This window comes from Lathyrus oleraceus, chromosome 6, assembly GCF_024323335.1.
Source record: "Lathyrus oleraceus cultivar Zhongwan6 chromosome 6, CAAS_Psat_ZW6_1.0, whole genome shotgun sequence".
Taxonomy (NCBI): Eukaryota; Viridiplantae; Streptophyta; class Magnoliopsida; order Fabales; family Fabaceae; genus Lathyrus; species Lathyrus oleraceus.
In genome coordinates, this window is record NC_066584.1 from 232917092 (window position 1) to 232942342 (window position 25251).

Here is a 25251-nt window from a genome sequence, read left to right on the forward strand (position 1 = left end):
GAGAAAACACCAAACATACACTTGTTGGGATTCAAGTGGAGTTTATATTTCGTCAAATGCTAGAATAATTTCAACAATTGCTCAACATTCTCTTCTCCATCACTTGGTTTAGCAATCATATCATCAACATAAACCTCAATCTCTTTATGCATCATATCATGGAAAAGAGTGGTCATAGCTATCTGGTATGTTACACCAGCATTCTTTGAACCGAAAGGCATCACTTGATAATAGAATATTCCCCAAGGTGTAATGAATATGGTCTTCTCCATATCTTCGGGCGCCATTTTGATTTGATTATAACCGGAAAATCCGTCCATAAACGAAAAAACTTTGAATTTAGTTGTATTTTCTACCAACATATCAATGTGTGGTAGAGGAAAATCATCTTTCGAACTGGCTTTATTCAAATCCCTATAATCAACATACATACGGACTTTTCCATCCTTCTTTGAAACAGGCACAATATTGGCCACCCACTGCGGATACTCGGAGGTAACAAGGAAACCAACATCAGTCTACTTCTGTACTTCCTCCTTAATCTTCACTGCCATATAAAAATGAGTTTTTCTCAATTTTTGCTTGACCGGAGGGCATTATGGCTTCAAAGGCAATCTATGTTCCACAATATCAGAATCCGAACCACACATATCTTGATAGGACCAAGAAAACACATCAGAGTATTCATGGAGAAGATCAACCAACCCCTTCTTAACCTCTGGACATAGTTGAGACCGAATCTTGACTTCCTTCACATCATTTTAGGAACCCAAGTTGACTAATTCAATCTGCTCTTCAAACGGCTAAATGGTTCTTTCCTCGTGCTCAAGAAAACAGGATAACTCATCAGACACGTCTCCATCATCATTCTCTTCCTCAGCTTTGAACACAGGGAAATCAAAGTTTAGAGAGGGAGTATGAGCATTACATTCAATGGGTTTGAGAACCAACCTGCATAATTATTTGATATTTGATTTTAGAGAAAAAAAGTGCGAACAGATATTTGCAGATGGAAAAATTATTGTTTATTTATGTTTTTTTTTGTGATTACCATTTTCAGAAAAAGCAAAAAGTAAAAATAAAACAGCATAGATGTGGATGAATAAAATTGTATTTTAATTGATGATAATAAGGAAATGCCCAACAATGTTTCACTTCTCCCTTAGGAATAGGAGAAGGATTTTTCTTAACAATAAAACAATTACTTTGAACAATGTAGAATAACAGGAACATCTACAGCAACCCAATTGTTGCAAGTCTGGCCTTGTGTCACAAAGTTGGCACAAGCTTTGTCTTCATCATCGTCTTCAATAATTGCAGCTGAGTATTGATCATCCCCGTGAATGAAACCTTCACTGCGGAAAATTGGTTGCATAGCCTTGACGTTGGCGTTGAATGGCCCTTGCTGAAATCCCAGCCCAACCCCGTTCTTATTCTCAACAACTTCTACAACACGACCCCACTTGTCGGTACTGCCAGCCTGAATAAATTCTTGTGCATCCTTCAAAGAAGACATGGATGCCCCAGTCTTCAGTTCATCAGCAATAGACAAAGCCTGGAAAGGCGTTCCAACTTCCTCTTCAGCTTCTACATAGGTGAAGGATGACAAATGGCTCACAAGAAGCGCTTTCTCCCTATCAACAACAACAAGCTTGTCGTTCTTAATAAATTTCAACTTCTGGTGCAAAGTAGATGTTACAGCCCCAGCTTCATGGATCCATGGCCTTCCCAACAAGCAGCTGTAGGCCAGGTGAATGTCCATCACTTGAAAAGTAATTTGAAAATCACTCAGACCTATCTTAACTGTAAGGTCCACCCTTCAATGACAGTTTTTCGAGAATTGTCGAACGCTTTAACAACAATACCATTATACCTCATTGGTGCTCTTTGATATGTCAGTCTCGCTAGAGTTGACTTGGGCAACAATTGAATGATGAACCAGTATCAACCAATACATTGGATAGATCGTCCTCTTTGCAGTTCATTAAAATTGGAGCGCCAAGTTGTGATTTCTACCTTCCTCAGGAAGTTCTTCATCACAAAAGCTCAGATTATTACAGGAAGTAATGTTGGCAACAATGTGGTCAAACTGATCCACGGTAACATCATGCTCCACGTAGGCTTGTTCTAATACTTTCTACAAAACTTCCCTATGTGCCTCAGAGTTTATTAACAGTGACAATACTGAAATCTTTGATGGCGTTTGGAGCAGCTGCTCCACAATGTTGAACTCACTTTTCTTAATTAGACGTAATACCTCAGCATCATCATTATCCTTCAACCCCCTGTATTCACCAGACTGACAAGTTGGAGCACTAACCGGATCTACTATATGAACATCTGACTTCTTACCCGCTGAAATATCTTCCACAATTCTTGGAGATACAGGGCCAAAAACATGACCACTACGGGTCACCTTTACTATATCCTCAATGCTTACCACTGAATTTGCAGTGGGAAGAGGAACCTCTTGCCCATTCTCTATCATGGTAGCATTGTACTTGTATGACACGGCTTTATCGGATGAATTGGGGACGGGGCCCACTAACCGTATGACCGAAGATACCGATCTGTTAACACTCTTGCTACTACTACTGTCAAACTCAATAACTACCCGCTCAGGAGTTTTGAACACCGATACGATAACATTCACATCATTGCCCACATACCTGGATTGTTAAACTTATAACATTTTTGTGCATCAGTTTTTGAATATCCTTCTTAACAATTACACATCCTCGAGGGTTGACGCTGCAAATGACACAAGCATCATGGTCGTGTTCATAATCACTTACCAAGCACAAATCCCTATGAATTTCCACCAAGGAAATTCGAATACGACGAACATCAAATACCCTGAAATTCCCAAGACAGTCGTCTACCATGTTCATAGATGCATTTCTATGAGCAGGCAACGAGTTTGCTTTGACATTAGGCGCTCTGTCCTCGAAGGACACCATACCGCTCTTGATTAGCTTCTGAACTTCGTACTTCAAAGGATATCAATTTTCAATATCATGGCCAGGAGCTCCCTGGTGAAAAGCATAGTGCAAGTCAGGTTTGAACCACCATGGCAACGGTTCAGGAGTTTGTGGAGGATTTCTGGGTTGAATTAGATTCTTGACAACCAAAGAAGGATATAACTCTGCATACGTCATAGGAATAGGGTCAAAAGAGACCTTCTTCCTCTCAAAGTTTTGATGATGATTGTTGTTGTTGTAGTTGGTACGTTGTTGTGGTGTTGTTGATGTTGTTGCTGAACAGGAACTGATTGATTTGTTGAATTATTGGTAAAAACTATAATTACTGATGATACTTGATGATGATGTTCACGGGACTGAGAATTCTTCTTCACAAGGGGTCTTTTCTGCCTCCCCGCAGATACTGCATTGGTTTCTCTTTCCTTCTTCATAGAGAAACTACCACCGTATTTCTTGCTCGTCGATGCTTCATCTTTGGATAATCATCCCTCTCGAACTCCTTCTTCCAATCTCATCCCCATGTTCACCATTTCAGTGAAATCATTAGGGGCACTTGCAATCATACGTTCATAGTAAAATGACCTCAATGTCTTCAAAAATATCTTGGTCATTTCTTTCTCCTCCAGAGGTGGGCTAATTTGAGCAGCCAGCTTTCTCCATCTTTGGGCGTACTCTTTGAATATTTATTTGTCCTTCTGGGACATCGATCTCAACTGATCCCGATCTGGAGCCATATCAACATTATACTTGTGTTTCTTGACAAAGTCCTTACATAAGTCATTAAAAGTACGAACATTACCATTGTCCAAGCCCATGTACCATCTGAGTGCAGCACCAGTAAGACTGTCCTGAATGTAATGGATGAGTAGCTGATCATTGTCGGTCTGAGTAGACATCTTTCGAGCATACATGAAAAGAGGATTCATAGGGCAAGTATTCCCTTTATACTTTTCAAAGTCTAGGACCTTGAACTTCACCGGGATCTTGACATTAAGTACTAGACACAATTCAATAACATTCTTACCGAATAAATCCTTCCCTCTTAGGGTCTTCAATTCCTTTCGTAGCTTAAGAAACTAATCTTTCATCTCGTCCATCTTCTCATAAACATCAGGACCTTCAGAAGGTTCGAAATGGTAGATGGTTTCCTAGACGCAAGGCAGAGTATGCACAATGGGAGGAGGTACATACATGACCGGGTTAGATACCGACAGAGAAGAAAATGTTGGAGCGTACCCTTTAGGCACAAAGTTTGGTGGCATTCCCCAAGGGAACCCAGCAGGCATGGCAGGCACATACTGGCTAGCAACCACAGGTATGGACGTTGAAGCAATCTCTGAAATAACAGTCCTCTGAGGTGGAGGAGTTGTAGGAGGCGGAGATGGTTGATTCTGAGCATCAATCACGGATTCCATTAGGGCAGTGAGTATGGCAATCTCATTATTAAGCTCTCTATTCTCTTTAGATGATTAACACGAGTGTTGTAATGATGAGTCATCTTGACTGATACATAGAAGAAGAACCCATAAGACATCTGGCAGAAGAAAACCTGTTATGCAAATCATGCATGAAATGCAATGTTTTGATTTTAATTTTCAAGGAACATACAAAGTCTTATTTGTAAATATTTCAATTAATAACAATAATCAACAATAATAATAATTTTGACCATAAAATCTCTTTTTATTCATAAAAATTGGAAGGATTACACTGAGTACAACATCAGAACCCCAAAAATGTAAATACAAGAGAAAATGAAACTATCATCCTAAGGATCCATAGCAACTGAAGCAGGTGAATTGGCCAAGGGAGTGTACTTCCTTAGGATGCGTCGAATCTCTGACTCAAAGGCTACCTGCATCTGAGATTTCTTGAGGACGACTCGATCAACAATCTTCTTCCAAGCACCGGAAGGCTGAGGTATACCTGAGGAAAATAAATCCTCGGGCTCTCTCTGTCTTTTCAATACACGCTCCTCAAGAACCTCAATAAGCACATCTTTGTCTCTCGAATCAATATGTAACTCCACATGCTTGCGATGCAAAGCATGAAACTGCTCTTCCCATAAGTCTCTCTCTTGCTTCATCTTGGAAAGTGCGTCTTCCAACTCCTCTACATCTTGGTTAATGAGAGTTGACGGCTCAGCCAAAGACATAGACATGGGTCTCTCACAAGCATGCGACATCTTCAGCTCCAAAGCTCTCTTCTTCATCCAAATAGTGTAAGCTTCCATAGCTACACAGTTGCACAGACCAAGCTCGGGTCTTTCTTTCCTATGCATATTTTCCAAGCATGCACCATTCTATTCTTCAAATTTTGGGGATCTTTACCCTCTCGATAGAATAAACCCTCTAACTGAACGTTATTAGGTTTATCTCTCAAGGGGAACCCAAGCTGACGATGAGCCAATGTTGGGTTGTAGTTCATTCATCCTTGCATACCAATGAGAGGCACATTAGAGAACTCACTACAACTATCAATAATCTAGACGCCATCGAATGTAGAATCATACCAGACAATATCATCATTAGTGAGAGACATAAGTCTCTAAGACCACCGTACACATTGTTGGTTCTTCAAGAAAGCTGGTGTCTGAGGCAAGTGTGAAATAAACCACCTGTACAGAAGAGGAACACAACATACAATGGTTCCACCACCCTTAGAATTCCTCAAATGCAAAGAGAAATACGTGTCACTTAACAAAGTATGAATTGGATTCCCAATCAAGAAAATTTTAATGGCGTTAATATCAACAAAATCGTCAATATTAGGGAACAAAGCTAGGCCATAGATGAGCAATACAAAGATAGCTTCAAAAGCGTCCATGCTACCGGCTTGAGCAAAAGCAGTAGCTATCCTAATCATAAACTCTGAAATCAACCCTTGAACCTCTCCTTTCTTCACCAAATGAGCATCAATATCAGATTTCTTCAAATGAAGAGCTTCAGCTATAACATGAGATCTTGGAATCTCCTGCAATCCACTAAAAGGTACCTTATTAAATACGGGCATACCCAAGATATGGGCATACTCCTCTAAAGTGGGCACAAGATGATAATCAAGAAAAGTGAAGCAATGATAGAGAGGGTCGTAAACTTGCACCAAGACACTCAAAAGTCCTTCCACAACATTAGTAGATAATACGGACAAAAGCTCTTGTGACGTTGCTTGAAGTCCAGGGGATCTAATGTAAAGGATGACAGCTTCCTTAACTCCTTCAAATCAGGACATCTGAAACTGTACTTTTTAGTATTCCTTCGTCCACAACCCATGGACTAAAAACTATTTTCAAATAAGACCTTAGTTCCTTGAAAAATTTATTATTGCGATGAATGTTATGATGCTCATGAATGCATGAATACAACAACCACACACAAGGGATCATACACAAGGCAAACACAAACAGAGGTCAAGGGATGGATCAAGTCATCATCAAGATCAATCATCCATTTTGGTGGATTATCGTTTTCACCTTATCAACACCCAAATTCCATAGATATTTATGAGACTGATTGGATCAACCAAGAATCAAAGGGTTTATTGTGAGTCACGAGCATGGAGTCGGGTTAAGGACCATCCTAAAGGAGTGTACTAAGGGTAACAACTTGTAGATCATGTTCTAAAAAGTTCTCAGAGTCCTGATTCCATCTATCAGATATTATAGGTTAGGATGTTTGACTCATCAACCCATAGTATTCTCAAGAGAAACTCGTCTGAGTGTAGTATCATGTAACAATTATTATCAAGTCTACACCTGAACGGTCTCCGTAATATGTCCTAAATAGGCCAAGTTAGGTTAAATGTTTTACGGTCCTCAGCTCCTCAGACTCCCAGGTCGAAAAAAGTAATGCCTATCCACGATTTACTCGTGCGACATCAATAATTCCAAGGGGTCTCCACTGAGTAGATGGGTCTCAAGCCAACTCATTAAGGACTACTCCACACGAGCCGAACATGACTATACCATCCTCCTATCTTAATTGCACTCAAGTTTGGGTTAGAACTTATCTCACCACATAGAGAACACCGAGCACAACAGACAGATTATATCATACAAACAATACATACAAACAAGCATCAAATATCAACAAAATATTGCACACAAAAAAGTAGGCAAAACCCACTGAGGACTTTTTCCCCAATAGAGTCTCCACTTTATTTTTGTAGTGGTGCATTCATGACCATCAAGCTATGGATAAACCCGACGTCAATTTGAAAAAATAAGAGTCGCCATCACGCCTTATTTGTTTCCAAAGGAAAAGGGAAAAGTACGACAAAAACCCAAATATAAGAAGTTTTCAAATCAAAACTAATAAAATTCCAGAGATTATAGGTAAAGGGATTGGTTACACAGAGGGAAGGTATTAGCACCCAGAGTGTCCTAGGTACTCCTAGGGAGCCCTTTTTTTGTGCAAGTGTTTTTGTTGAAAAGATGTTTGATAAAGATGGAATGAGGGGATGATAAAAGAATTCATTAATTATATTTTTGTGTTTGACAAGACCTTCGGTCTTATGCCTACGTACCAACATAAAAACGAGGGATCAAAATTCCGTAGTTTGTGGTAAAAATTTCAAAGAAGTTCATGAATTGATTTTAACAAAACTTTAGCAGAGAAAGGCACAAAGATGGCCAAATATTTGAATGAAGTTGTTAGCTCTTTTTGTCTTTTTTTTAAATTGAGGTCAATATGATTAAGTTCATTCACAAGTTTTATTTAAGAAAAAGTTTAAAACTTCAATGGCATAAGGCCAAAGTTTCTAATCATTAAAACATGTCTAAGTTGAAAACACAAATATAGAAGGTTTTGAAATTAAAGAAGTGGGGAGGAGATGAAGAGGCTGCCCTAGACAAAAATTAAAAGTTAAAAGTTGGAAAGATCTGACCAATGGGATGTAATCCACAAGACAAGAATGTCATATAGAAACCCATTTTCCTTTGGACTTTTGAGCAAGGAACAAGCATAAGCAATATCCAAGCAAACTATATGAAGACCAAGGCATCAAATAAAGATATCCATAATATCCAAGCAAGCACTCCAATAGTAAGTTGTATTTAATGTCTTCAAATGTATCAGATAAAATATTTCCTTGGTAAACTCATAGAAACAATCATCAGACATAGTCAACAATAATAGTAAAACAATCAAGCACATAGACAAAGTGACAAATGAACCCAACAGAAATTAAGACTTACATCAGATGAAAGGCACTATCAAGGATAACTCATTATTAAATAGTGGCATTGTCCAAGTCCTTAAAGCATATGGAATGTTGCCTACTTCTAAGTCCAAAAGCTCAGATCAAGTCCAACAGTCCACCAACATATTTTTTAGATTTTTTGTTTTTATTAAGTATTTTAAGGTCCTAAGACCACAAACAAAATCAAAAGCACACGATATATAAGCACAAATGATATGGCTCAAGTGAGCAAAATAAAAATGACTGAAAGATAAACATCTTGCATGAAATGTAAAAGGCAATGAATGATAAAGGTGTTGAAATTTAAATAATATTAAGTAAATGACTTGAAAGTAAAGCAATATTAATAAGAAGTTAGTCAATGGTTAGTGAAGAGTTTTAATTGTTTAAGTCATTATTTGGAGAACACTCAACCATCCATTCACAAGTATGAAGACATGAACCAAGACATCATCCATAAGAAGGGCTCCAACTTGGATAAGTCAACAAGTATGCCACTAGCTCTCATAAATGAAAAAAAGGTCAAGTCTTCACACAATACCATGAAGAATGAGAGACTTACAATCTCACTTACTAGAATGATATACCTTGCGGGATAAATTTAGCTCTATGTTAAGCAATCGTAATTGGACTTATGTAGAAGTCACAACTATCTGAGGTCGGGCAATAAAGATATTGGCGTTAATTCATGTTAGAAACTTGGTACAAATAACCAAGCTCCTAAAACATACCACACACTAAAATAAAGATGGGATGGACCTACCGCAATCCAGCTCATGTTGATTCATCTGACACAAGGTCATTGATGAATTAACTAGCATTTGGACATTAGAGAAGTCATTGGTCAATGATGGATTGGGAAATAATAGGTATGACGATGAAGAGGGAAGGGGAAATAGAAACTCAAATTGATCACATGAGGAAATCCATCTGATCAATACTATTCATTCATCTTGAGGGATGAAATGTACATTTCATCAACCACCTAAATCCAATAGTATAGATCAAATAAAAGTTCAAATCAACCATTATCAAGGCCAAATAGAAAGTCAAACATCACAAGGTCAATCAAATGACTCAACAATATTTTTAAACAATTAAACAATTAAAAATCAATTTTAAAATGAATTAAAATGTACTTTTAAATGGACAAAACCTCAAATCCTTCAAATCACCAAATAAATGGCCAAGGGATTTATCCTAGGTCAAACAAGGTCAAAGGACCTTAGAAAAAAAAATTAGAATTTTTGGAAAGTCACAAATATTTTAAAATATTTAAAAATAAGTGAAAAATTATTTAATTCACAAAAAATATCAAAATTAATCCAAAAAATGATTTTAATTCAAAATATGGAAGAGGAAAATATTCAAAGATTTTTGGTAAAAGTCCCATATTTTTTGGATTAAAAATGAAATTTATATGAATAAAATAAAATAAGTGGATTAAAAGGAAAATCAAAAATTAAAATAAAATGCAAAAAAACAAGGGCCATCAGATCTCCCTCATTAATTAAGGTGGCAGATCTGATGGTCACGCGTGTGCTGTCCACGATGAAACCTAGTCAATACGCTACAACAATGGTAATTCAAATTGAGGGTTAAGATTAAAACATTCAAACATTATCAGATGGTTGGAAGGGTGCCAACACACCACCAGAGCCCTAGCTCCGGTCTTCTTTTTCGGTGGACCTTACCGTACTGGTCCACCACCAACCTCCATGAAAATGAAAAGCGAATACACTAATTTGAAGGAAAAGTCCTCAGGAGTCTGAATCTGACCTCAATTTCTTCCAATTCCAAGTATATTGAAAGATACATGGATTTGAATTTTGAGGAGTATATCTAAGTTGCTTCGATTTGACCTCAAAGCAACTCAATCTTGTTGCCTATATTGGTAGGACTTCAACCACCAAAAAAAAGTGAAATGATGGAGAGTTGAGGGAGAATTGATGAACGAAAGTTTCACAAAATTCACCTTCTATTTGTAGTGATGAAGCTCGATCTGGATCTGTATACATGCGTTTTCGACGCCATGAGATTTGGTATGCAGAATGGTTCTTTCGACAAATGATGACATGGGATAAACGGTTTGGTTGATAAGTGTTGTTCGACACTTCGATAAAATTGAAGCTTCGACATTTCGACAAGATATCTGCAGATGGAAAGGCACCTTTGACAGACATGGAGGATGTTGTAGTATTTCAACAATTCGACAAAGCCTGGAGAAAGACGTCATTTCGACGTAAAGTGTAAATTTCAAATTCAAAAGAGTTGTGACGTTTGGCAGAAGACGCGTGGGAGCATCTGGCGAAAGGAAGAAAACCATGTGTCACAGTTTTAGGATTTGGTAGTTAGTAACAGTTATGTTATTTGTATATAAATAGGGTAGTTGTTATCGAAAAAGGTGTGAAAATTTACTTGTACAAAATTCCTGAAAATACTCAAAGTACCCGTGTGAGAGAAAAGAGTCATAGTTGGAACATGTATGTGTAAACAAACACCAAATTCCTTCAAAGTTTATTTCATAAAGTTTAAAGTTCTTTACAAATTCCTTTTACGTTTTCCAGTCAATTATCTTTCTGCACTTTCTTTTCGACACTTTATGTTTTCGTCAGTTACTTTCTGCCATTTGTCTTATCTTGTCAAATTTACATCTGTTTGAACGTTTTAATCAACATCTTTCGACATAAAATATTTAGAGAACCAAAATGAAAGATATGAAAGTTGTTCTAGATATCTTCAAAGTCATTTAGATCTGCACATGTCCTAGAATTTGTGTGGTTGATCCTGCAAGTAACCCAATTCTACAAGTTTTGGTAAACCAGAGGTTGTTCGCCAAAATTCACAGCGAACAAATTGGCACGCCCAGTGGGACAGTGCAGAAATCTAGAAACTTAGATAATCGTTAGTCAAATTTATTTATTTTTCGTTGTATGAGACTGAGAAGCGGTAAATTAGCCGTATCCGACGTAGAAATACCTAAAAGAACAAGAGTAAGGAAAATGGCGAATCAGCCAAATAATCCAAATAATCCTAATCCAAGTGAAGCCATACCAGTATCCAACCTTATCCCTTCGACGGGAGGCAATGTAGAATTCGTCCCTGTGTCAGAGGCTATGCCTTCGTCAACAGGGTCAATACCAGCGGTTTCAATTTCGCAAAATGCGCCTAGTTCGTCCGTTAGGGCGCAACAAATGCCTGTTGGGACACCCCCTCCTATGGGAAACACTTCTAGGCCTTTTGTGACGAATTTCACCATGCCTCTGCCCGGTAGGGAACAACCATTTGGAATGCCAACTTCAGTAATGGCAAATCTACACAATTCCCCGGTAGTGTATTCTGATTCTATGGCCAATATGTCTTCACCTTTACAAGGGTCAGGATATGGCGGAAACATGAGTAGACTAAATCAACAACCACTTTACGTGCCGTCGATAACAAATAATTCGGCGCAGGTGATTAGACAATAAATGGACGAGAGTAATCATGATATGGTCCAGATGTTGACACAACAAATGGGAGTGGTGTTTAATCCTCTAATTCAAAACATCACCCAAACAGACCAATTATTGGCAGCGCAGATGACGCGCATTGCTGACTTTTTTAGGGTCCCTCAAACTCGACACAGAGAACAAGTGGTTCATAACCCAGAGGTAGCGGTCCAGGAAGAGCCTACGATAAACCAAATACCGTTAGACAATCCTCAAACAAACGTCAGAAACCAAGAGGATGTAGTTGAACAGCCTCGTGTCGAAATCCCTGTTCCACAAGAGCCTAGAAGGATAGTAATCCAGAGAGGCCAAGACGCGGATGCTGTGTTGCAACAGCGAATCCGGTATAATAACCCCCCTTTCGAAAATAATTTAGTGGCCATGGTCGAAACGATAATGGCACAAAATGGGATGAACATGGGATTACAAAGACCCAGTTACGCTTCCCCACTATCGGAATATATTCTGCAATAAGAATTGCCACCTAGGTGGAAAGTTCCTAAGTTCACAAAGTTCTCAGGAGACACTAGTGAGTCCACCATAGAACATGTGGCACGTTATCTGATCGAAGCGGGGGAAATAGCCCGTAATGAAAATTTGAAAATAAAATATTTCCCTAGTTCCTTAACAAAAAACGCGTTTACTTGGTTTACATCTTTGCCTGCAAACTCAGTGTATACGTGGACCCAATTAGAAAGATTGTTCCATGAGCAATTTTACATGGGACAAACAAAAATAAGTCTGAAAGAATTAGCCAGTGTTAAGAGAAAACACTCAGAACCAATAGATGATTATTTAAATAGGTTCAGATTGCTAAAGGCTAGATGTTTCACTCCGGTGCCAGAACATGAGTTGGTCGAAATGGCCGCAGGGGGGCTAGATTATTCTATAAGGAAGAAACTAGATACCCAGTATCTGAGGGATATGGCACAATTAGCAGATAGAGTGAGACAGGTCGAAAGGTTAAGGGACGAAAAATTCAGAGCAAATAAGAATAAAAAAGAAAGGGTGGCCTACGTAGGGGTTCGCCAAGATGATGAGTACGACGAAAACGAACCAAGTAACTTCGACGAACAAGAGATTGACTTTGCAGAACTAAAGCAAGGCCCACCTTATTCATGTAAAGTACTAACTCCGTCGAACGGAAACCCAGTCGAAACCAACGATAAGTTCCCCAAAAGGACTTATACATTTGACATCACCAAATGTGACGAAATTTTCGATCTGTTGGTTAAAGATGGTCAATTAATAAAACCTCGAGGCGCTAAAGAACCACCTATGGAACAACAGAAAAAGAGAGGTTTTTGTAAATACCATAATTTTCTATGCCATAAAACGTCTCGTTGTTTCCTTTTCAGGGATCTCGTTCAAAATGCTATCCGTGACGGAAGGCTAAAGTTTGGTGACAAACCAAAACCACAGATGAGGATCGACTCGAATCCTATGCAGCCAGTCGAAGCCCACTATGCTGAACCATCCATCGTGAACATGGTGGAGATCGAAGTTGCTCCTAATGGCAATTTGGAAATGGTGGAGGCCCCTGGAAGTTTCGATACAAACATCAACATGGTTGAGATTGCTGATGATCTCACAAGCCAGAACGAAGTTGAAGTTACTGAAGGCTTCGACAACCAGAAAAGGATGGAAACTACTGAAGGTTTCGACAAAAGGGACGGTAACGATATCGTCGAAGATGTGAAGTTTCGACAAGAAGGGAATTGGGACCGCTATGGACAACCAAGTGGGAAGTATGATTATCTCGTGAAGTACAATGCGCCGACAAGCTCTCAGATCGATATCAACACAATCCAACCAAGCGGTTGGGGAGATGTTTCTTCAGACAACAATGAAGAAACAGATGAGGCAATCGAGAATTCCCCTAATACGAAAAAGAGGGTTACTGAAGACCTCATTATCGAAAACAAGGCTACTGAAGGCCTTGATCTTGATCAAACGAAGACAGGTGATGTCGCAAACTGCGTCAACACTATGGGGCCTTTCAGTGAAGAAGTCACAAAAATTAAAGCGGAAGCTGTTAATGGTCCTTTGAAGCCCGTGGTCAGTGGAATTTTGCGTAGGGTAATGGAAGACCCCAAAAGGAATTGGAACAAACGTTGTTGCAAACATGGTCCCAAGAGCATATCTTGGTGCTGCTGCCCAGGGAAAGAGTTCGACCAAGCACCAAAAGGTGTCGAAGGTGAAGAGGAGAGACTCATTAGAAAGATGAACGAATTAAGCATCGCTGACGAACGAAATGTTGGGGTAAATATGGTGGAAATATCTCAGAGGGACCAGGCCGAAGTGGGCGAAGATCATCGTCGAAAGGAGCACCAAAGGCTGGCGTATCCTAAAGAGGAGGAAAATTTAATAGAATTCATCAAGAGGTGCCAAAGGATGAAAACCGAAGTAATGTTATGCCCACGCTGCAGTGCAATCTTCGACAGGAAGGCAGTAACCAACCTGGAAGCAGTGGATAAAGCTAAGAGGAAAGAGAATTGGGGAATAGTAAGATATGACCCAAGGAGAAGTGATCACCACCAGTGGAGGCATGGAGAAAGACGCCATAACACCTATAAACCATCTAACAAAGCAACGGACGACAAATGGGTTCAACCCATTAGAGATGCCCAGGGGCAGAAAAAATGGGGAAAGTTTGAGGTTCAGAGAGGCGCTTCGATGGAAGGCAAGAAGGAAATGGAAAAGCACAAGCCAAGACCATATCCTTCAGAGAATTACAAAGGCAAAAACCCCATGTCCAGATCCCAATGGAGGAGATTCCAGAGGCAGAAGAGGGCAGAAAAAGAGGCTGCAGAAAAGAGCGTGAATGAAAAAGACACTGACAACAAAGATAAAGCGGAGTCTAGTAACAGTCGTCAGATAAGGAGCAGAAAAGAGGCTTCCCTCCAGATCAATCCTGGCAGCATTGTCGAACCCGTGGCGTCAAAAGAGAAGATGCAGGAAGATGACGAAATAACTGACAACTTTGAATCTGACTCAGAATCATCCTTCAATGTGATCTGCAACGTGGTCTCTGTTCTCCCTAGAGACTATGATAGAGTCATGGAGGTCAAAGACGAAGAAGGCGAGATGGAAGAGGAAACAATGGCACACAGGCCCGTCTGTTACTACGTGATGAATAATGGATGCGTCGAAGAGCAGAACGCTTTCTTCGAAAGACCAGATGACTCCATGAAAGCGCATTTAAAGCCTTTGTTCATAAAAGGAAAAGTGGAGAATGTTGGTGTGAATAAGATACTGGTGGATGGGGGAGCAGCAGTAAATTTGATGCCCCATTTCATGCTGAAGAAAATTGGGAAAGACGATTCAGACGCGAAACCTCACAACATGGTGCTGTCGAATTATGAAGGAAAAGTAGGAACCACCATGGGTGTTATCCAGGTGAATTTGACTGTTGGAACCATAACAAGGCCAACGATGTTTATGGTCATTGCTTCAAGGGCGAACTACAACCTACTTCTTGGAAGGGAGTGGATTCATGGCGTAGGAGCCGTGCCCTCGTCAATGCATCAGCGAATAGCCATATGGAGGCCAGACGGGATCGTCGAAAGCATTGAGGCTGATCAAAGCTACTTCATGACAGAGATAAACAATTTCAACAGTCAAAGCTTCGGCAAGAACCTGGCTCACATACCTCCATGCAGTCCAGCCGAATTTGACTTAAAGGCAACAGACAATGCCTACTGCTCCATGTACCTTCATCCTACACATGGTTTCCAGTGGGATAAAGAAGTAATTGGCGAAACATACATGTGGGGAACTACTCATATAGCGCCAACAGGATGGGGAAGCGAATTTGACGATGATGAATAAAGAATCAGCGCTCTAAAAAATTACGGCTTACATAGCCGAAAACAAACTCAAAGAGGCCCTTGAGGCTGAAGTAAAATACATGGCTGTCGAAGCCAACAAAGAAAATTCCGACAAACAATGTCCCCAAAGAGACGTTGCGGAAGATCATGATAACAACCAAATGGGCGAATGGCAGCACCAAAAGCTTGACACCATTTATGACGACGAACCTCTAGGGTTCGAAAAAGATCCAGTGTCAGCTAACGAGAAGATGGTGGCGCAGGATCCATTAGAAGAAATAAACTTAGGAGTGGGGGCAGAAAATAGACCAACCTACATAAGCGCAAAAATAGACCCCCAGTTCAAGGTCGAAATAGTCCAGTTGCTGAAAGAGTTCAAAGACTGTTTCGCATGGGATTATGACGAGATGCCTGGTCTCGACAGAAGTTTGGTCGAAATGCAGTTGCCGATAATGGAAGGAAAGAAGCCAGTAAAGCAGACTCCGAGACGCTTCACACCAGAAATCCTGTCGAAAATAAAAGAAGAGGTCGAAAGACTTCTAAAATGCAAGTTCATCCGCACAACCAGGTATGTTGAATGGATTGCAAATATTGTTCCAGTAATTAAGAAAAATGGAAAACTTAGGGTATGCATCGATTTTTGAGACTTAAATTCGGCTACCCCAAAGGATGAATATCCTATGCCAGTGGCAGAAATGCTTATAGATTCCGCAGCAGGCCATGAGTACTTAAGTATGTTAGACGGATACTCTGGCTATAACCAAATTTTTATCGCTGAAGAAGATGTTCCTAAAACGGCTTTTCGTTGTCCTGGAGCAATAGGAACGTACGAATGGGTAGTAATGCCTTTTGGTTTAAAGAACGCTGGAGCAACTTACCAACGTGCTATGAATTCCATTTTTCACGACTTTATTGAGACTTTCATGCAAGTGTATATTGACGATATTGTGATTAAGTCTGTTTCAGGGAAAAGTCACATAGATCATCTCCGACAATCCTTTGAAAGGATGAGGAAGTTTGGTTTGAAAATGAACCCACTTAAATGTGCTTTTGGTGTGCAGGCGGGTGATTTCTTAGGGTTTGTGGTCCACAAGAAGGGGATCGAAATAAATGAAAACAAAGTCAAAGCCATAATGGAGGCGAAAGCGCCATCAACCAAAAAGGGGTTGCAGTCTCTGCTAGGGAAAATCAACTTTCTCAGAAGATTTATCTCCAATCTCAGTGGGAAGACACAAGCTTTCTCTCCTCTACTTCGACTAAAGAAGGAAGACTTCGCATGGGGGCAAGACCAGCAAGCGGCCTTCGACAAAATCAAGGAATACCTGGCTAGTCCCCCAATCCTGATGTCTCCTTGCAGAAAAAGAAGTATGAGATTGTACATTTCGGCATCAGACAAAACATTAGGAAGTATGTTGTGTCAAGAAGATGAGAATGGCGTCGAAAGAGCCATTTATTATCTCAGTAGAGTCCTGAATGATGCTGAAACTAGATATAGTATTATAGAAAAGCTATGTCTATGTGTATACTTCTCTTGTATGAAATTGAAGCATTATATAAAACCTGTTGATGTATATATTTCCTCCCATTTCGACGTAATAAAGTATATGTTATCTAAATCTATTTTACATAGTCGAATTGGAAAGTGGGCTTTAGCATTAACAGAATACTCCTTGAAATATCTGCCTTTAAAAGCTGTGAAAGGACAAGTGGTCGCTGATTTCATAGCCGACCACTCTGTAGACGAAGATGTGGGATATGTCGAAGTAGAACCTTGGAAACTATATTTCGACGGTTCCAGTCATAAAAATGGCACTGGCGTTGGGATGTTGATTATTTCTCCTGACAGAATTCCAACAAAATTCAAGTACAAAGTTGAAAGTCTGTGTTCAAATAATGAAGCGGAATACGAAGCTTTGATCGCTGGACTTGAAATCTTGTTGAAATTGGGGGCAACAAGAGTCGAAATAATGGGCGATTCCGAACTGGTGATAAAGCAGTTGACGAAAGAGTATAAGTGTGTGAAAGAAAATTTAATCATGTACTTTGTAATAGCCAATAGACTTCTCAAGGAGTTCGACAATATGGTCTTCAGGCACATTCCCAGGTTGGAGAATCAAGAAGTGAATGATCTTGCTCAACTAGCATCTGGATATAAAGTGTCGAAGGAAAAGTTAGAAGAAGCCCTTGAAGTCAGAGGAAGAGTCGTATCCACCAAGTTGTCCCCATCAGATCTGGAGTCAATAAGATTAGGATACGGTGACGAAGAAAACTTTGAGATATTCAACATAGATGATTTAGGAATTACAGACTGGAGAAAGCCTATCAAGAATTATCTACAGGACCCAAATCAGAAAGCAGAAAGAAAGATAAAATACAGAGCTTTGAGTTATGTACTTTTAGGAAATGAATTGTTCAAAAAGACTGCAGAAGGAGTCTTGTTGAAATGCTTAGGTGAAGACGAAGCCTACATAGCCTTGTCGAATATACACAGTGGAGCGTGTGGCGCACACCAAGCAGGTCACAAAATGAAGTGGTTATCATTTCGACAAGGAATGTATTGGCCAACAATGTTGAAGGACTGTGTCGAATTTGCAAAAGGATGTCAGGAGTGTCAAGTACATGCAGGCATACCTCATGTTCCTGCAAGTGAGCTGCATTCAATTATAAAGCCTTGGCCATTTAGAGGATGGGCTTTAGACTTGATTGGGGAAATTCGACCAGCCTCTTCAAAAGGACAAAGGTACATTTTGGTTGGGATAGACTATTTCACTAAATGGATTGAAGTTATACCATTGGTAAATGTGGATCAAGAAGCAGTCATAGACTTTAGCCAAAAATACATAATTTACAGATTTGGGATACCTGAAACAATAACAACAGATCAAGGATCTGTGTTCACTGGTAAAAACATGCAAAAATTTGCACAAGAAACAGGTCTTAAACTCCTTACTTCGACACCTTACTATGCTCAAGCCAATGGGCAGGTTGAAGCAGCCAACAAGGTAGTGATAAATTTGATAAAGAAGCATGTAGGGAAAAAACCTAGAAATTGGCATAAGACTCTAGATCAAGTCTTGTGGGCTTGTCGAACGTCTCCTAAAGAACCAACGAATTCGACTCCATTTAAGTTGACTTACGGACATGATGCAGTTTTACCAGTCGAAATATATTTGCAGTCAGTTAGAGTGCAAAGGCATCATGAAATCCCATCAGATATATATTGGAGTATGATGATGGATGAATTGGTTGATCTGGACGAAGAAAGACTACGTGCGCTAGATCTAATAAGAAGACAAAAAGAAAGAGTCGAAAAGTTTTACAATAAGAGAGTAAAATTCAAGACCTTCTTAATTGGTGATCTCGTTTGGAAAGTAATCCTTCCTATGGATCGAAAAGATAAGTTAATAGGAAAATGGTCTCCTAAGTGGGAAGGACCTTTCCAGATTTTGAAAATATTTTCAAATGGCACGTATGAGATTGAAGAAAGAGGGAAGGATGAGAGAATCCTAAAGATAAATGGCAAGTATTTGAAAAAATATAAGCCAATATTGCAGGAAGTAAAAATAATGATAGAATAATTGCAAACATAATTGTGATAAGATTTGCCAAATAAAAATGGCATTAAAGTCATTACAAAGAAAGCCTCAAAGGGCTGAGAATTGTTAAATCAATTCGACTACAAATTAATACTGGCAAAAGTTTCCTTCAAAGTGGCGAATTTCTGCCTCTGAAACTGGAGTCGATGATCACAAAGACTTTTGTGAGTAGAAAGAGTCTCAATCTCTTGACTAAGTTGATGGGCCTTCTCAGCATGTGAATACCCACCCTCAACTCTTCGTCAATCTCGCTCTGCTTGGGTTGCTGTATGGATGCCTTACGTTTTTTCTCTTGAGAGATCTTTTCTTGAAGTGCTGCTATCTGTTTCTCCCATTTTTGGATATTGTCATCACAAGCAACAACTTCTTTGACATAAGTTTCAGAAATCTTTTTCAACTTTGAAACTTTGTTAGTCGAAGTCGAAACAGCATCCCATTCAGCAGTTTGAGTTTCAGACTTTGAGGAGATTTGATTGGTAAGATCTCTTTGACGATGAAGATCTGCAATGGCCAAGTCAATGAGGGTCATCAGCTCCATCATAAAACTTCCAACCTCAGCAGAAGCTTCCAAGACATTCACTTGCTTCAAAATTTTCTTAAGTTCAAGGTGAGCAAGGGAGTTCTCTTCCAAAATTTTGAACAAATCAACATCAAGGATTTTCATTTTAATTTTGGTCAAGATGTTGCCAAGTGATGGTGCTTTAGAAGTGGCCCCACAAGTAGTCGAACTGCTCTGTGAAGAATCTTGGAAATTAAAACGGGCGTTAAGCATGGCCTTCAGATACTCTAAGGGTCTCTGTACTTTGAGATTTTCAAGCTCCTCGCGAGAGAAACTAGTCGAACCAGTTGATTTGCCACTCCCTTGGGTCTGGTCAGGAGCAGGTGGAGTGTTTCGCTCTGAAGTATGCTCAGCCTCTATATGTTTCGATTGTTTGTCCCCATCTTTGGCAGCTTCGTCTTCAGGATCATCTTCGACCCCAACCTCCATGTCAATGTCATCACCCTGAGGTGCAGCATTTAATCCTGGATGAGGAGGAGATTCATCTTTAGAAGCTTCACCCACTGTAGCGTCGAATTCTACTACAGTTTGCCTGACAAGATCACTTGTAGGGATATCTTCTTCTAGGATTGTTTCCTCCAGAATTTTCTCAGGTTCCTTTCGACAGCCACTTGTTCCTGAAAATAATCATAAGATTTAGAAGAAAAAGATGCAGGAAAGGTGAATATATACTGTCGAAATAAAAAACTTACCTCAGGAATCTCAGTGTTAAAGCTGGATTTCCCACTCTCTGTGTCTTTCGACTGAGGCTTAGCAGGGGGAGTACTTGCAGAATCCTTCCTAGTTGATTTAACGATGGATCTTTGGGAAGAGACCTTCGTGAGTTTCTTCTTCTTCTGAGGGGGAGGGATTAACTCTGGAGATTCGTCACCAGACTCTTCATTAGGGACTTTATCCTCTTCTTTCTCCTCTTCACTCTTTCTCTTTTGGATTGTTGGGGGTTTTCGACTTACCTAGTCATGCAGACCAAAAGCCAGTCAGTTTTAAAAAAGGGGGGGAAGGAATAAATGAGAAGAAGTTGATATTCCGTACCTTTGTCGAATGTTTCTTAGCAGCACTTGGTGATGCTTCGACAGAAGCTTTCTTGGCAGGAATCCTCACGGCTAGGGAAAAAAAGAAGATTCAGAAACAAATATAAGAAATACATGATAATACAATTAGAATAACAAAAGGAAAAATCGTGTTTTCTGTGAACACCTTCAAGAATGGGATCTTCCATGCGAACGTGTTCTATTCCAATATGAAGGTGTCCTGGGTATTCGCCCAGATGATACTTAGTCGGAACCACAGCTCAGCAGGTTTTTGGTACTGTTGACGAAGAATTTTCATAAAATCCCCACAAACGAACCAATCTGGAAATGGAGGGCTAAATGCCACGCCAAACTCAACAGTTGGCAAAGGAGGGAATTTTGGTGGATGACAACTGAAAGCCAGGTCATAGCGCGCCTCTGGTCGAAGATTTGAAGGCAATGACAGTTTTTCAAACTTCTCCGTCAGTTTGCGTTTCAATTCTGCTGCTGCTTCGTGTATGGTTCGACTAAGATCATCAGGTCTATATGCAGTTTCGAAATATTTTTGAAATTTCTGTATTTCCCTAATGTGTCTTTGAATACCTTTTTTGGTCCGATCCTGCACAAAAGCGAAAGCGTTTGTTAAATGTGTAGCAAAGGCAGCTACATCGAAAAATCTGTTGGAATAATAGTCTTTCCACCATTCATCAAACTCAGGAGTACATAGGAATGATGGTCGAAATATAACTGGTCGAATGTCGAGAGAGTCATCAGTCAGTTTCTTCGACAGTTCTCTACCCTCGTCTTCAGTATGAAGGGAATTATAAAAAATGATGGATCCTTTCTTGGGGAATATAGGTCGAGGTTTTATCTGGATTAGGCCAAACTGTCTAAAAACAAGGTTGGGTTGATAAACTATCAAAGCAATTTGGTTTTTAGTGGTGTTACGATAAGAAAAAAGGAGCCTAGGGGTTAAGAATGATTCCTAAACATTCAGAAATATATTTTCATCCTTCTGCATCTCCAAAGGCAGTTGTTGGGTAAACCACTTAGGTCCAATTTTTCTATCAGCAAAAGGTGCCATGGTCGAAGTAAATTGATACCTCTTGGCAAACATCATGACATAGCTTTTGAAAGCTTGTCGAAGGCTAATCCCTTCATCAGTTGGCGTTATTTGCACCAACCTTGGCCATTCGACAATCCTATTTTTCACTTCTTCTTCATCTACTTCTGGTGCTACAGGAAGATTAGCTTCGAATGTGGCATTAAGCCATAATTGCAAGAGCCAGAAAGGTCCTGATAAGTTGATTTTACCTTGGGTTTTGGCGTTTTTCAAAAAATGTACACTCTCACTTAGAGATTCGTAAAGGTTAGCCAGAATCATTTCGCTCAAACATAGTTTTGTGCCTGCATGAAGCTGATTGGCTATGGTGATGAATCTCTTGGCAACTTGAAGAGAGCGAGACCAGAACACATATTTGGATAGCCACAGAGTCAAAAAAGCTATGTGTTCGACATCTGAAACTTCAGTGGCGCTTTTGTCATGATAATGGGACGTAAATAAAGAGTATGGGGCGAGGCTAGTTTCGAAAGCAATGGTATCTTCATTTAAGACAGTAGGGTCGAAATCTATACCATTGGGATGAAGACCAACAATGGCTGCTGCGTCAAAAAGAGTAGGCGTTACCATCCCACAAGGGAGGTGAAAGGTGTTGTAGGTACTATCCCAGAAGTAGAGAGAAGCCAAAAGTATATTTGGGCAGATATTGGGTCCTACTCTCGACAACTGAATAAGGTCGAAAATGCCTACTTCTTTCCAAAAAGCCCCTTTAACTTTTTCGATTTTATCCAACCAAGATACGTAGTCAGAAGGGTCTTTTGACCATGGACAAGTTCTAAATATCCTGGGGTAATTCAAATAGGCTAAGTCCAACTCTCCAGTATCCGTCGAACTCGATGGGTCATTTTGTTCTACAATTTTCTCCTTAGGCTGAGGTTTCACTCCAGCGCCTATGGGTTTTGTATGGAAATAAGATGGAAAAAATTCTCTTAAACGTTCTGGTTTAATCTCTGGATTTGGAAGAGGACCTAACATAGCATGACAGTTTCCAGAAATAAGAACATGGATTAATACCTGGGATTTATAGATGCATTCTTTTTCTTTCTCATTTGGAGGTTCTGGAACATACTGTTGATTTCCAATAGTTACTGGTCCTTTCAAATCGTGCACAGGAGAGAAAGCTGGATCTTGTTTCTTCTTGGAATGTTTGCTGCTTGAAGGTTTTTGAGGAGCCATTGTTAGGAAGAACTTAGGAATTTTTCTCAGGAGAAATATGAAAGCTTAAGAAATGGGTATGAAGAAAAGTAATCTGAAGCGTTAAAAGGGTTTAGAGAAAAAGGTTTATGGGTATTTATAGGAAGAAGATGATGAAAAACGCTTCAAAATGGTAATGTTGATAGTGGGACACGTGGCCGATTTTGATGGGGGTGTTAAAGAGCTGGAAGTTGAAAAGAGACCATGATGTTAAGAAATGATGGAAGTAGACTCTGAACGTGGGCTAGACGTGACATTTTGGAGAAAGTGTAATGATGAGTCTGTGTTGGAAATTGAGATTATCAAAACTTGGATTTAATAAAGATTAAATGACATGGCATCAAAACACTGGTTGACAACAAATGACTGTTTCTCCAGAAAAACGGTCGAAACAAATGACGTTTGGCAGAAGACGCGTGGGAGCATCTGGCGAAAGGAAGAAAGCCATGTGTCACAATTTTAGGATTTGGTAGTTAGTAATAGTTATGTTATTTGTATATAAATAGGGTAGTTGTTATCGAAAAAGGTGTGAAAATTTACTTGTACAAAATTTCTGAAAATACTCAAAGTACCCGTGTGAGAGAAAAGAGTCATAGTTGGAACATGTATGTGTAAACAAACACCAAATTCCTTCAAAGTTTATTTTATAAAGTTTAAAGTTCTTTACAAATTCCTTTTACGTTTTCCAATCAATTATCTTTCTGCACTTTCTTTTCGACACTTTATGTTTTCGTCAGTTACTTTCTGCCATTTATCTTATCTTGTCAAATTTACATCTGTTTGAACGTTTTAATCAACATCTTTCGACATAAAATATTTAGAGAACCAAAATGAAAGATATGAAAGTTGTTCTAGATATCTTCAAAGTCATTTAGATTTGCACATGTCCTAGGATTTGTGTGGTTGATCCTGCAAGTAACCCAATTCTACAAGTTTTGGTAAACCAGAGGTTGTTCGCCAAAATTCACAGCGAACAGGATCTCAATTTGCTTGGGCTTGCTTCCTCTAGCTTGCAGGAGATGAAATGGATGCTCAAATGGCTTGGACACTTGGAGTTTCAACTTTAAAACAGAAGTGAAATTGAAACTCGATTTCAAATGAAATCTTCAAGTTTATCCTATCAATGGAGTGTGGGAATGGTGCAAGAGCAAGGATTGGGAAAGATGTCCTCAATTCTAAGCAAGAAGGCTTGCATTTATAGGCTCCAAGATTCATTTCTACACACATCCAAAAAATTGTCAAAAATAGAAATGCTAGTGTGCATGCTTGCATAGGCGTGTGATAGGCCCGTCAAATGATTGGAACATGTCCAAAATCGTGCATGAGTGATGCTGAAAGCTTAACATGAGGTCATGCAAATGTATTTGAAGATTGGTCATGAGAATCATCCAAATGGGACCATGCAATGCATCAATGCGCAAGTCCTTCAAAAATGCTCCAAATGCCATGATCTTAGACTCTTTGGAAAGGTAACATTATGGGGAAAAACTTTTATGTTGAACACTTTTCTATTTGGATCTTGGATCATGATGAATTTTAAGGTGGAAGTTGGGAAAATCAAACATAGTTGAAAATTTTCTAAGTATAAAGTCAAATGATCACTTTTTCCACCTTGAGTAACTTTTTCTATTAGCTTCAAATGAATATGATTCCTTCAGCAAAGTTGTAGATATCCCTCTTTAATTTCATCACAAATTTGACACCATTTGAATTATGCATGAGGGATTTATGGATTTTAGAAGTTGACGAAAAATGTTTGTTTAATGATGATGACCCAAAATAACCTATAATGTTTCCTCTTGGCACATGCCCTTGCAAGTTGAATTTGTAATTTCTCAAAGAAGAAAATTTGGAGAAAACATCTTAAATTTGATCATGAAACTTGTATGACCTTCATATAACAAAAATTGAGCAAGTTATGGTTCTTGGAAGTTGACCTCCTAACTAGGGCACAAACAAAATGACATATAATCTTTCACCATAAAAGTGACTTTCCAAGAAAAATTAGCTCCTGTTGTAAACATGAAATCTGTTTGGAATGTAATAAAGAGTAACTTTGATCTTTGAATAATTTTCATATTACAAATATTGTAGGATATAGGGTCTAGGGTACCCTAGATTTGACTAGTTGAATTCCTCTGGTCAACCTCTTTGAACCAAATTGCAAACTTGAAGTTATTTTGCTCGTTGGGGCTCATGGAGAGTCATATATGCTTGATATGATGTACCATGAAATATCCCTTGAAATATTTGACCAATTGTTGAAGAAAC